This window comes from Protopterus annectens, chromosome 7.part0 (assembly GCF_019279795.1).
Source record: "Protopterus annectens isolate FY-2018-M chromosome 7.part0, PAN1.0, whole genome shotgun sequence".
Lineage (NCBI taxonomy): Eukaryota > Metazoa > Chordata > Ceratodontiformes > Protopteridae > Protopterus > Protopterus annectens.
In genome coordinates this window covers 1,074,935,111-1,074,950,468 of record NC_056739.1, presented here as the reverse complement: position 1 = coordinate 1,074,950,468, position 15,358 = coordinate 1,074,935,111, and the positions used below count along the sequence as shown (strand labels likewise).

The 15,358-nt window shown below is 41.2% G+C and overlaps 1 protein-coding gene across 1 annotated transcript in view; it reads left to right on the top strand.

Annotated features, from left to right (window-relative positions):
• Window positions 1-15,358, top strand: part of LOC122806874 (actin-related protein 2/3 complex subunit 4) — a 143,861-nt gene that overhangs the window by 7,860 nt on the left and 120,643 nt on the right. The window lies entirely within an intron of this gene.

Genomic DNA, 15,358 nt, shown 5'->3' with positions numbered 1-15,358 from the left:
AGAAGATCCAAAGTATTACAAAACCTTTTACGAACAATTTTATGGTCTTTAAAAATAATATAAAACACAAATACAGTTTTCGTATGTGTAATTTGCCATAATTATTTAAACATTACTTGAGAAGTATACTGTTACATGGCCATGATTTAATAGTTGGAAATATTAGCCAGTTTATAGATAAATTAAAGGTCCCGCCAGAAAGGGTTTGTCAGTTGCAAAGATCTCTCCAGAAAGGGCTTGTCAGTTGCAGTATGTTGATAACAAATGTGTCTCAAAAAAACTGTAATGTTTCTACAGCTAGCTTTAAATGTGATATTTTGTTTTATGTCACTGTTCCAGTCCAGTAGCTGTGTTGCTAACAATGTGTTTTTTGTTAATGGCATATGCCACTTGTTTTCTGCTGCTATTTATAACAATAAAATCACTGCTGTACTAAGGCACTACCCCATTATCACAGCCACAGTCAATGAAATTGATTCTCAAGTTTTAAATAGTGCTTATTAATATTGAATATGTTGAAATGTGTGTGTTGTCTGACAAAATACAAAGCAGAATGCCACTTCTCCAAGTCTGAAAAGTGCAATCCCATCAACGGCTGCTGGTTTTTAGAAAATGTTTTAAAATACTGTTATTTCTTTGCTACTGTAAAATGCAGTGCAGCTCTAATGTGGACCCCCATCAGCTTGGTATCTTGGAATAGAGCTTCTCTGTATGCAGTGGTTCCATATTGCTAACAGGGTGCAGCCTTCTTTTATTTTAGCGAGTAAGTCCTGCACTGTCACATGTTGCTTTTTGCAGAGCAGTTCAACACTGCACAGTTGCTTCTGCATTTTGCAGAAATTTTAAAATGTCTTGCTGTTCCTTCATGATGGTATGCAAAGCACAATGTTACAGCTCCCCTGGGAAAACATGTTATGCCCCTATGGCATGTTTTAAAATGAGTACCTTTTTTTTTTTTTAAGTCGGAAATACATTTCCTTCTATTAATTCTACAATATGAAAGTTTCTGCAGTTATTTAAGAATGTTTTATGTTGCGCGTTTCATTTTAACCATGACCACTTTGTAAACCAAAATTATCACCGTTTCAGTATTTCAGAATATTGTTTGAGTAAGCACTATTCCTAAAAATGTGTCCCATCCATGTTTTATGGACAATAAAATACTAATCGGATTGCCCCAGCTCTAGTGGAAAGAGTACTGCTGCAATGCAACATTTTACTTTCACAAATTATTTTAAAATACTCTTACTGTAAAGTTCAGTTCAAATTATTACAGTTGAGTCCCTCCCATTAGTCAGTACTAACGGTGTGTGTCTGATTGTCCAGCTGTCCAGTCATTTTTAATTATCTGTATGTAAGGTAATCCAGAATGTCACAGTTGCAATAAGAAGGACCCCCTCCAAAAAAATGGTATTTTATAATGGGAACTAATAGCAGACAGTAGCTCTGTTTTTTGTTTAGTGTGTACCCTGTTGCACATAGTTTCAAAAGTCCATTTCTAGAGATGTTTTAAAGTGCTGCATGTTGGTTTTCCATCATGAGAAGTGGCAATGCAGACCTTAACTGTGTTAGTAGCAGTATGCATTTTTTCCAATAGTAATAAAATGCAAAGCAGGAAATGGGAAAAGTAGTACAGTGCTAAATATTGCTTTCTGGAATTATTTTGAAATGAGGCATTATTTCTCTGATTTTGAACTGCAGTGCAGAATCGAAGGGGGGGGGGGTCCTGTGTGGAGTTGTGACTTCAGGCATCTCAGCATGGAACTTGTTAGTTAGCACAATAATGCTTTTTAATTCAACAGTACAGTGTCTGTTGCTTAAAATCCCATGCACTGCTATGTGGCGTGTGGCACAGCCCTTCTGCAGTAATGTGTGTTGGCCTTACAACCCCCTGTCTTGGAGTACATGCACTGCATGTCTCATTGCATTACATTGGTCAGCAGCACACAAGCATCACAATCTTTGCTGTTTTTACCCATCATGGTTTTGTTGGTCTTCCTCGGTGTACAGCATTTACCAGCCTTTTTTTGAGATCCTCCTGTCCACTTGATCTCTGAACTCTGTCTTCACTGTTCCTAGTTACCCTGATCATGTGACCTCTGCTTATTCTGGCTCACCCTGGGCTGTGACGCTTGGTGTGCTGTAGAAATGGAGGCCTGTGAGAAGAGCATTATATGTATTTTAGTATAGTTTTCTGACGTCTGACATTGATTGCTAAACTTTTTTAAACAGAGCTCTGCTGAGGGTTCAGTGGGTTGGCTGCAAGTCGGGGGCAGTACCTTCTCTAGTATTTGGGCGCTGTTTTGCATGTGATATGCATGCATATTTGTGTGCATGCAATTTATATAATATAGACGTGTGTTTATAGTATAAAAGGGCAAAAAAAAAACTTAACAGAACAACCGAAAAGCCAAGAAATTTTGTGCTTTTGTCTTAAAAACAGAGTAAAGCTTCTTCAGAATAAAACTCATAGTAAACATCACAAATTCAGATAAAAAAAGTGTTAAAAGCCAGCAGTCATTTTTTTGCAGTTCCTGTTCCATTTGAGTACACATGATGTTGATGACAAACCTGCATTCAGACACACTTGCTATTCGTGCTCCTTTTTCATCTTTTCCCTCCCATCACATAAGTAATCAATCATAGGATAAATGATTATAAACAAACGTTCCTCGTAACTCTGGACGCTATTCAAAATATTTTCTTTCACCTTTTATTTTGTGTATATGTTCGTGTTGTGTTCTTGTAGCATCCTAGTGGTCTCCAACATAACATGCTTGAACTGGAACCTCTTTTTTTTTTTTTTTTTTTTTTTTTTTTTTTTTTTTTTTTTTTTATGATCTAAACTCCAAATGTAGTGTTTAGTCTGCTGTCATATTCAACCCAATTCACATCGTAGATGAAAAACGAGTCCTTCTTTGAGGTGTGTGCAGAATCTGTTAAGCTACATTTTATAGGTTCATCCGTTTGGAAATGTTATATACCCTTGTTGGGGTGCTTGCCTTGAATACCTTTTTAAGATTAATTTCATTACCATTTACAGAAGTAGGGCTCCTTTTTTCCTATAACTTGAATCAGTTGTATAGATCAACTTCTTAAAATCCATATCTCAGTTGGTCATCATCCTGGCTCATTCCTAGCACAGTGTGCACACATCCTGTTCTACAGACTCCAGACCATTAGATACTGGCTTATCCTTGCACTAGTTTGTCTCTGTGGCACACACACAGCAAGCCAGGACACTTGCAGTTGACCTTTTCCATCCCCTCCATTACCTACATCCTGCCCCAATCTACTAAAACTTATCTCCCTTTTCTTCTCGGCCCACCCATATAAAGAAAGAATACATAAAAACTGGAGAGACCTATTAAACTCTTAATTTGTATCTACTAGTAATTGGCATCACTCAGTGAAAATAGTTTTTTATTCCTCTTTGCTTTTCACCCATTCCCAATCTAATGTTCAGTGTAATAATAGCTATATATTCTAGCTCACTTGACCAGAGCTGAACTCACCTGGATAACTGAATTTTTTTTTTCATTACTGCTACTTCTTCCTATCACCCCAATGACTCGCACCAAACTGCTAGGAGTAGAGATGGACTTGGCTAGAACTTCCTCAGCTGCTATAATTCAATCAATTAACGTTTACCTACAAAATACTTCAGCAACCAGATAAAACCCTTGCTCTCCAAAGTCTTTTATATGACCATATACCATTTCTAGATCCCTCCGCTCCAGTAAAAAAACTCCTAGATGTTATGAAAGCCAACAGCTCAGCTGGGGAATCACTGTTATCAAACTACTTTCCTAAAATATGAAACAAACTCTCAATCCCAATAACCTCCAACAGCTCCATATTGTAATGTAAAATCCTCCTAAAATCATACTTAAAAAGACAATTGGCTCTGCTCTTGTAATGGTTCTGTATATGGCCTTTTTAAAGCCTCCTTAACCAAATATTACTATTTGAGATATTCAAACACTACTGCATAGAAACTAATATTCCACCTCTCTAGATTGTAAATACTCAAATATGATGTGTGATGTAATTACCCATTACTGAACAATAGGTTCCATCATTATGTATCTGTGATGTAAATGTCTACAAGAGTGTTATGTTGCATCATTATATAACTGTTATGTTCATGGCTGCAACCAAACAATTTTGTTATAATTTATGTAACTATTGCTTGTAAATACCTCTGTAATCTATCGCGTGTTAGCATTTGTAATCTTCTAACTTGTTTTTTAGCATTTGTAACTTTGTATTTCTCATAAGTGGGAGCTTTTCTCCCTGGGCCTCCACTGAAAAAGGACCTGTGCCCATTCTGACTTTCCCGGTAAACAAAATTCTAGAATTTTTCAGTTTGTAGATCTAAAAAGAATTTAAATTGCGTTCTGTTCCTACAGCTATGTAGCTTCTCACCACATCTGTTTGGTATCCATTACATTTATATTGCTGTTTGCTTTCAATATAAGTAAAATTCATTTTTTCCTTAGTTGACACCTCTTCCTTTTTTTTTTTATAAGCCAATAAGTGTAATTTGTAACTCCTTTCTTTAGAATAACCCAGAGTAACGTCAACTTCACTGTCAAAGTGGGTTGTCATCAGTAGTTGGCCTAGGCAGTCTTGATTTTTTTCACCATATTCATTTTCATGTAATATGAATGAAAATTGTCATGACATATTTGATTCATTTCACCATATTCATTTAATATGAATGAAAATTGTCGTGACATATTTGATTCAGGTTTTCTTTAAATACTTGACACCTAATAATGGGTCTTAAGGGGGGATCAGCAGAATTTTTATACAATTTTTGGATAAGATGTTAAACTGAGGTCCCATCTGAAGCTCCTAGAGGCACTCTTGAATAGAGAATGGCTTTTATATTTCTGTGATAAACTTACGATAGCATTATAGCAGTACAGTAACAGTTAAATTGTATCAAGTCAAACTTTGAGCAAAAGAAATGCTTTTCCCATGCTTTGTTATATAAAATGATTGTACAGTTGAGCTGCCCATATCCTCCATATTGGAAGTAATACGGTCTTTGCAACAGTTCTGTGCAATAGTACACTGTAACAAATTTTAAATCCTTGGTCATGTCTTCATAGCATGTCCCTTAGCGATGATTCTTTAGTAAATAAACCAATGCTACCTTCTGTTTCAAAAGCAACATGGTTTCTGGTCTGGTCACAGTACGTCATATGCTATCTGGGCACTTAGCACCAACATTCTTCTTGGAGTGGGTGACTGCTTAATTACTGGAGGAATTTTCATTGCCTCGCCAGAGCCTTTGTCACTCAATTCTCCTACACCATCTCACTGAAATAGACATTGGCGGTGACATACTGCCCTGGTTCCTCTCCACAGTTCTTACCAAGAATGATGCCTTCCGTACTATTCAGAGATGCAGCAATGTGCAACTTTAGACATCCTAACCACTTATGTTATCTCCTGCAAGCTTTCCAGTAGTGGCTTCACTGCACAGACTATGCTTTCTCAGTCCTTCATACCAAACTGTGGGAATCCCTCCCTTCTGTTTTCAACCTCGCCCCATTTTCTGTTTAACAAGTAAAAGCTCATTTAAAAGTATATGAAAATGCAGTTACTGTTTCTCTGGTCATATAATGTACCCTCCTCCTTCACTTTTTTCCATCCACGTAGCTTGCTTTCACTCTATTCTTGATTTGTGATTTTTATTTCAGCCTACACACAGACACACGCCATCCCTATCTATACATTATAAAATACAGATATATGTTTTCACTCACTCTGTATATGATGTCATTTATTGTCTTTATTCTCTTGTGCTGACTATATTTGCTTTGTAATATGTGTATAATGCATTTCACTCTAGATAGAATGTCACCCATTAGCTTGACAAGTCTGATGTGTAAAGCCATGGAGAGTATTATTATGGATCTCCTAAACAAGGACATATCTCCAAGCACTTGACCCCACCCATTTCGGATTAGTCAAGGGCAGATCTTGCCTGTTGAACCTGGTTGACTTCTTTGAGACCATCACCAAGGCTGAGGATGAGGGAAAGTCAGTAAATTCAGCTTACCTTGACTTGTCCAATGCCTTTAACACAATCCTCAACTCTGGCATCATCGAAAAGCTAACCACATTTGGCGCAAGTCCCTATCTCATCAAGTGAATGGCCAACTGGCTCACCAACAGGATCCACAAGGTCAAAATAGGCACCTCCACCTCCGATAGCAGACTTGTCACTAGTGGTGTTCCCCTGGGATCTGTCCTGGGACCCCTACTGTTTTGGCATCTACTTCTCAGAGGTCCAGACAAAGACAAAAGGCATGTGGCTGACTGTAAGTTGGGTGCTGTCATTAACTCGCCAAATTATGTTAATATACTGCAAGAGTCTCTCACAGCAACAAATGACTGGTGCCAAAGTCATGGCCTCAAGTTAAACACAAAAGAAGTATCATCCTACCATTCGGCAAAAAACAGCCCCCTGCAGATGTGGCAACTCCCTAAGCACACAACCTGCAGTGAGAGACCTGGGTACTCAGGTTGGCAACACTCTCGCATTCGACCATCATGTAGCGGCACTGGTCAGAAAAGCTTTTTACTTGGTTCATCTCTCAAGTTAAGGGATTGTATTCAGGGGAAAAAAAGGAGGTTATTACCTCTCTCTACACTCCTCCCCATTATACCAATAATGGAGTATAATGCCCCATTTGATATGTATATCTCCAAACATCTGCACCAACTGGAAAGGCCACAGAAGTGCCTCACAAAGAGAATCCATGGCATCCAACACCTGTCCTATGCAGACAAGGCTCAAATCACCATCCCTCTCTACTATGCAGACAAGGCTCAAATCACCATCACTCTCTACTCTGTATCCTACAGATTGCTCAGAGGTGATCTGTGCCTTGCCTACAAGGCAATCTCAGACCCTGCCCTACTAGAGCTGCTCCATATCCGTAAGTCTAACTCCTCGTGCATTACCTGCTTGAGATGCCTGAATGTAATATGCAACATCAGCAAAACTTGCTAGAGAGACATGTTGGTCTCCCAGAGGCTTTCCCGTCTCTGGAATAGACTTCCCATACACGTCAAACTTTCAAGCACAACCTTGATGAATGGGTGGTTAAACCACAAATTTGCCCCTGGGGTTTTTTTTTTTTTTTAATTTCAATGTGAATTTATCCAAACTTATTGGCGTTATCAGTATAAGTCAGCAATGATGGATAAATCCCATGTAAGCGTTCAGTTTTATCCTGTGTAATGTAATATCTAACTTGACTTGTATATGCCAAATGATACAATACTTGATGGACAGCCTTGTCTAATCACTTATCACATGGGGATCCTGCTTCCTAGTCCTTTTTATGTTGGGCTTAACACATGAATAGGGGTAACCCCCTGATATCCCAAAATCAAATGCATGTCCATTATTACTCACTAAGAGAAGTACTAAAATTAATGACATACAGAATCGTATGCCTTAGTGACATGTAATTTATATAACAATCCCGTTTCATTACCCTGTTGGCAATGCCTCAGTTTTTGACTATCTGTAAAATCTCTGCCATCCAAGGGGACCCCACTGCACCTTGTATTTCCAGAGGTAAATGCCTTTCTAACTGTAGACTCAGTTGTTGCTACAACATATAAGCTGGTAACGCATACTCGCAATTCAGCAGAGATGTAGGCTACCGGTTTTCTAAGTTGTCTGTTATCCCCTTTCCAAGTTTCAGTTCAAATCATAAGTCATCTCTCTGAAGAAGAAAAAAACTGTTCTATTTAACTACTAACCACATCTGCCAATGTTCCAGCTATTTATAATAAAAGTAAGGAATTCCATCTTCAGAAGAAGGTTTGTAACTTGTCATATTGCTAACTGAAATTCTGATGCAGTAAATAGCTTCTTTAAGGCAGCTGCACTGACATTCTCTGATGGCCCTTTTACTGGAAAAAAGTCACATTTCTGCAATTTCTTTGTAAGTCATTGTTTAACCACCTGTAGTATTTCAGTACGTATAGGTTAGGTTCATAGGTAGGTACTAGGCTATCGGCCCAAGAGCCTATGTAAGCCTAGCCAACAAGGTTCCCTGGCTTACGCCACCCATTGTCATCACAAATGCCATCAAAAAGTCTTTGCTGTTAGTATGCACATACCATCTCCAGGCCCTTGTCTTTTACATTTCACATTATGCAACCATAATGCTGTTCTCTTATCACTAAAAGGCCTAATCTGCCCTCTTAACTTGTTTCTATCCATGTTGTGGAATTCTTTATTTTGCTATCGTAAAGTGTAACCGCTTTACTTTTTCAGTTCCATATGCAACAGGATCAGCTGATTTGGCACCCCTCAGTAAACTTTCACCTTCTGTTTTGAGATAAAGGAAATTCCAGGCAATTTTCAGTGTTGAGTCATGTTTACTAACTGTTCTTTGGCAACAAGTATTCACTGCGTTCCTCCTCCACACTTTTGTTTATCCAAATCTAACACCTTGTCGCATGCTCAGACCACCATTCTGTAACTACTGCAGGTAGCAACTGCTGTTCCACTTCTGCATTGCCCTCCCACTTTGGAACTCCTTGCCACAATGTTACACTCTGTGCCTTCTACACATCACAAAATAGGGCAAGTTCCCTGATGCTCTGGCCATATTTCCTGTAGTCTGTATGAATGCCACCGTAGGTCTTCCTTGAAAAGCGGCCATTGGCCTACTGGAACTGAATCTGTCAACAAAGTGAAATAAAAAAACAGCCGATCTTAGACTTTATGCAGGAATACATAATTTTTGATAAATAATTAATATCATTGTTCAACTATTCTATTTTTATGCGTAATATACTTCCAAGGTACTATGTTTTTAAAGCTCATTAAAGTTAAGCATTTGACATTTCATAATCACTTAGTTCTCCTATTCCCTGCTAGACAAATTGTAAAATCTGTTTTATCCTACTGTTCAAAATACAAACGCAAGCACACTACATATAATACTTCCTCTACAGAACACATTAGACAAAATAGCTCGCACAACAGTATCAGTCAAACCCTTAAGGCAAAACACAAAATCAAACTTATTAGTCATAGGTGATTCCATCTTGAGACACGCTGATGTCCCTCTCGCCAAGCTGGATAAGGAAAATGTCGCAGTCAGCTGTCTGTTGGGTGCTAGGATATGCCATATCAGACATGCACTCGGGTCTCTCAACAGGTACTGTTATGACTTCATCATAGTCCATGTTGGTGTGAACAATTTGAGATGTACCTCTGTGGACTATATGAAGAGAGACTGAGCATCTTGTATGTCCATAGCCTTAAGCAGCATTTTGCCTTCACCTAGGATGATGCCTCAATACAAACAGAAAATGACTGACTTCAGCAATTGGCTTAGCTTCTGGTGTCATTCTAAGGGGTTCTAGTATCTGTCAGTCTGGGATGACATAATCAACAGACCTCGGAGCTTTGCTAGACATGATTTTCATCTGTCACCCCTGGGATTTCGTCTACTGGCTAAGGCTCTTGCCACACCCATAGTGCCTTTTTTTTAGGCATTGTCTCTAGGACAAATTTCCTGATATAAAAACTCCATCTAATAACAACCTCAAGGTTATGCTGCTAAATGCTAGGCGTCTCCACACGAAACTTCACTCACTGGAAGCTGTCCTTGCCGTGGGAGATGCAAACATTTGTGCAGTCATGGAGACCTGGTTCAAGGCTGTGGCGAGCACCCCAGCCATACTGAGTTGCACCTTCTTCCACACATTCATACCTAAACTGAAGGCATGAAAATTGAAGGGGGTGGTGTATCAGTATGTGTTAGAAAAGTACACCTCCAGACTGGTTAAACAGTATGATTCCCTGGAAACATTTCGGGTGCACTTAACTGTTGGCAGTAACTTGAATAGGTGTCCTACCAACTACAGGACCCCCTCCATGAATCGGGACACCACCTCTGCCTATTTGGATCTACGGGAGTCTATCAAGATGCGTCCGAACACTACCTATCCATTGACTGGGTAAATTACTCCTCCTCAGACTCTTGTCCAAAGGTTCCTAGACTTTAACTCCAGTGCCCTGGACCAGCTGCTTGACACCCCCACAAGGGGTGCCAACATCTGGATCTGGTGCTTACCAATGTGGTAGACCACTGAAGTAATCACACTATGATGTTCCCCCTGGTGAGTTCTGACCAAATCGGTCTCATTCGAAGTAACTGTCACACCTGTCACCCCACCCAACCCAGCAGCAACTAAACTAAAAAAAACTTCTCCAAAGCAGATCATAACCTCTTATGGAATGGTATAAATGTCTTCACTACACCTCCTCCCTCAGATGGAACTGGCAACTATGCCAATCTCAGCCTTACCCAATAGGACCAAAACAAGCTCCTCAAGAACAAACCTGCCTGGTGATCTGCCATTAACAGATGGAGCAAGCTCTCCTAAACTGGAAACATCCCCTCGTTAGCTTAAGGAAGCAAATAAGACTTGTGAAGTCCTCCAAAGCAAATGACAAGTCTAAATTAGCTCCCTCAACAAGTAAAAGTAAGTCACCACTGTAGAATCCCAACATCAGTAGGTTGTATAACAAAAAAAAATTGTTGCATAACAAAAAAAAAAATTGTTGCAAAAATTAGGAAGAGTAACACCCAGCAGGATTAAAAAAACTCATCAATCTAAACAAGCAACTGGAATATCAAAATCAAGTCTATCAATGCCAAATTTTGAGGTAAAAATAGCCTCCAAAGACAACCATAAGGCTTTATCTCTGTGTTGACAGCCTCAAAAGGCAGTTCACAACAATGTGCTAAATTAATTGCAAGTAGAACCACCTACACTGAGCCTGAAGATTTTCTGTTCATCAAATTGAACTTCAGTGTTACCCCTTTCCACCTCCCCAGCCACCCCTCAGGAAGTAGCATTGAACACCCCACATGCACAAACCATCAATGGGGTGCAGATCCTCAATGAGCTCTACAAGGTCAGCAGTGCCACTTTGACTGTGCCTGGATAATATCCCAAGATGCTTCCTGAGTAGCATGAAACATACCCTATCATTACCACTAGTCACTTTTTAATAGTAGCCTCCAGGTAGACTTCATGCCATGTGACTGGAGAACTACAGTGGTTGTCCCCCTATGCAAGGGCATGCCATCTATGGACCCTAGTAACTACAGACCCCCCCCCAAGTCCTGACTAGTTTCATATGTGGAGCAATGGAATGAATTTTTCATAGACCTGATTTGACCGTGATTATCCTGAGCTGATCAAGGCTTTTGATGCAATAACCTACTCTGCCATTGTAGACAAACTCGGAATTGGTATAAACCCCTGTGTCAGCTGCTGGATAGCTGTGAGGCTCTTTGCTAGGACCCAGGAGGTTAAACTAGGGGAATCTGAATCTACAAACAGGCCAGACACTAGTGAAGTCCCCCAGGGCTCTTTGCTGGGTCCACTGCTTTTTGGCCACTGTTTTCTCTGAAGTCAAGGCCAGTGTTCCGGGTCTCTAACTCTGACAGTGGGAACTCCAAAACTAAATGGCTGTCAGTACATTTGAGAGCCAACCACCTCCTAGGATCACTAATTCACAAAGTCCTTTCCTCCTGACACCTCTTCCCTTCTCACTAATGTGCCCCCCCCCCGACACAGAGGTATCTCTTAAGCTCAACCCACTCCAATGCCAAAGACTAAACTTTATTGCACTGATCATGCATTCTTCATCCTAATGCCTAAACTATAGCACTCCATTCCACTCTGACAGAGATGTTAAAATGTACTCTTGACTTCAGACAAAGCTCAAGAAACATCTCTTCAGCTAAACAAAGTGTAGCTGCATTCTCGCAGGTCTTGTTACATGAACCCTGCAGCGCTCTCACCCCTTTATCCCTATTACATTCCTTCTCTCTTATCTTATCCCCTTACTTACTGCCTCTCATTTATCCTTCCCTCCTTCTCTTTTCATCTCTTTCACACTTCTCTGCATGCCTTTTCCATTTCTCTACCTTCTCCCCATGGTATCATTTCCTAGAACTATTCTCACTTCCCTGTTCTAATGTCTTCATACCTCTATCTAATGATATGCTGCTATCCCTGCAGCACAGCTAGTTCCCATTATTTTGGCTACATGTTATCCAAAAAGATCTGTTAAGCATAATTCCGTTTTTCCAGCCATGTTTTTGCAAAAATACTGTAACATATTTTTGCATATGTAAATATAGGTTTATAGGTTCATACTAGGCTATCTGCCCTAGGGCATTTATAAGCCTAGCCAGAATGTGTTTGGCTTTCGCCACCCATTTTAAATTTATTTTGCTGTGCCCTTTTTTGAGGTTAGTGTACTGTGCCTCTGTCTAACAGTGACACAGAAGTGATACCTGGGGTAAACCTACGATCTCCCATCCACTCCTCAAGATTCCTCTTGAAGAGAGTCAATGAGGGACTCTGCCTAACCTGGACTGGGATTTTATTCCAGAGTGAAGGGAGCCTCTGGGTTATGAATCTGTCCCTCCAGCATGTCCTATTTATTTCGGTGCTGAGGTTCAAGTCTCTCGAGCGTGTAGCTCGATGGGATTTGGATTTTCTGAGGTGCAGCATGTCCATTAATTCCGGGTTGGACATGGCTTTATACGTCCGGCACAGATCGCCTCTGAACAGGTGGCATGCCACTGAGTAGAGCTGGAGTTTCTTTAACCGGGCAGCATATGGGATCTGTTTGTTTGAGCCCTTTGATCCTCTTGGTGAGGTACTTTTGGGGTCTTTCCAGTTGCTGCAGGTGTCTGGTAAGGTACATCCCAAAAGGGGCATTGTACTCAATTATGGGCCTGATGAGGGATGAGTAAAGGGGCACGATGACCTCCCTTGATCTAGATGTGAATCCCTTCATGATTAGGTGGGCTATATAAAATGTTTTTCTAACCACTTTGACCACGTGGTTGTCAAATGAGAGATTGCTATCAACATGGGTCCCCAGGTCCCTAATTACTACTTCTGTACTTAAGATTACCACCTATGTGGTAATTTGTGGGCACTTTGTTTTTGCCAAAGGGGATGACTATACACTTTTTGGCGTTTAGCTTGAGGCCATGGCTCTGGCACCAGTTGTCTGTTTCTATGAGGCCCTTTTGGAGGATGCTTGTGTCGGCTGGAGAGTCGAACAGTCCTTCCATGTTGGCCTGTACCTCCGAGAAATATATACCGAACAAGAGACGTCCCAGGACTGAGCCTTGTGGGACGCCACTTGTAACTGGTTTGGAGTCTGACATGGCTCCAGCAATTCTAACCATGTGGGTTCTGTCCTTGAGCCAGTTTGCAACCCATCTAGTGATATAGGGGTTTATATTTAAGCTGGTGAGCTTATCTATAATGCCCGATTGGGATATTGTATCGAAGGCTTTTGCGAGGTCCAGGTAGGCTGTGTGGACCACCTTCCCCTCGTCAATGGCCTTGGTGACTGTTTCAAAGAAATCATCTGCCCTTAACAAAGCCGAACTGGGTAGGATCCAGTGTCTGTAGGTCCCCAATATCTTTATTTATGAGGTCCATGATCCTTTCCATAGCTTTGCAGACCAAGCTAGTCAGGCTTATGGGGCGATAGTTTCCAGGATCCGTTGAGGCACCACCTTTATGGAGAGGGACCACAGTTGCTATACGCCACTCTTGAGTACATATCCTGTAGTAAGGCTGAGATTGAACAGTAGTTTTATGTTTGGGTTTAGCTCTTCTTGGAGTTCATGTAGGACGCAGCCCGGGACACCGTCTGGTCCCATTGATGCTGTGTTTTTTTGCTTTGGAGAGGGCGGCTCTTACCTGAGCATCTGAGATGTCAGGGGGGCAGCACTCTGCTGGGATAGACATTTGCCCTTTTGGTGGGGGGGGGGGGGTTTGCGCTGAACCTGTCAGCTAGGATGTTGGCAATGTCTGTGGGTTCGGTGTATTTTTTCATTTTGGACTAATTCTGAGCATGTCTGGGAATTACCACCCAGGTTCCTAGCATAACTAAAGAAAGCCTTGTGATTATCCTTAGTGTCCTGTGCAATTTTTCTCTCGAAGCTGGCCTTAGACGATTTTATGAGTGCCCGTAGTTTTTTGCTAATACTGATCAGAGATGCCTTCCCGTTTTGGAATTTTGCTCTATCATTTAGTAGCTTCCTCCTTCTATTGTATAGTTTGTTTATGGCTGGGGTCCACCAGACAGGACGTCTGCCTTTGGAGGATTGGGTCTTGGTTTTATTTGGGATCGCTTGATCCATGCATTCCTGAAGGTGTTCATAGAATGCGTTTATAAAGGATTCTGCGGTCTGGGCCATATTTTCCACAGGCCCGGGGGCTTTGAAGGATTCCACCTCGGTTTTGAGGAGTTTGAAATTTGCTTTAGAGAAGTTTTTCACTGTGGTTTTCTGGGCAGGGGGTGGTGTCGGGATGTGAATATCCAGTGAGATTAGTTTATGGTCTGATCTTACCAATGAGGGATACACTTCTGGTCTGGAGCATAGAGTCCCCATGTTGGTGATGATCAGGTCCAGTATGTTTTCCCCTCTTGTGGAGTGGTAACAAGTTGTTCCATAGCATTTGAGTTTATAAATTCTAGGAACCTTTGGGCTAGGGTGTTGGAGCTAGAGTAATGCTCCCAGTCTGTTTGGGTAGTTGAAGTCGCCCAATATAATGGTGTTTGGAGAAACCTTCATATTTTCCAGTGTTCTCAGGAAGGCCGAGTGGGGTTCCTGCTTTAGGGAGGGTGGTCTGTAGCAGGCTATAAACTGGAAGGCAGTTTTACCCACTGTTAGTTGCACATGGATAGTCTCTGATGCTTCGTGCTGTGCCACCAACCTGGAGGTGTGGGTATCTTTGAATATTAGTACTCCCCCTCCTTTTGTGGGTCGGGCGGTTTTGGGGCCGAAAAGCATGGTATGAGGTATAACCTGGTAGTGCTGGGGTGCTCTCGAGAGCCTTGAACCAGGTTTCTGTTACTGCACAGATATCTATGTTCTCCATGCTAAGGAGAGTTTTGAGTGCGTGCATCTTGAGGTTTAGACTTCTGGCGTTGAGTAGCATTACTCTTAGGTATCACAAGAGATAAGAAACTATGGAGGTGGGTTTGTCTTTTGAGCCTTGCCTAAAAAAGGCACTATGGGGGTAGCAAGAGCCTTTGCCAATATCCGAAAGCCCAGGGGTGACAGGTGCAAGCCGTCCCTAGGGAAGCATCGTGGCTTGTCGAGCATGTCATCCCAGGCTGACAGGCATTGGATCCCCTTTGAATGACACCAATACTTAAGCCAATTGTTGAAATTGATCATCTTGTCTTCATATCGTGGCATCATTCTTGGTGAGGGTAAGATGCTACTCAAGGTCAGGGTTATACCGGCCT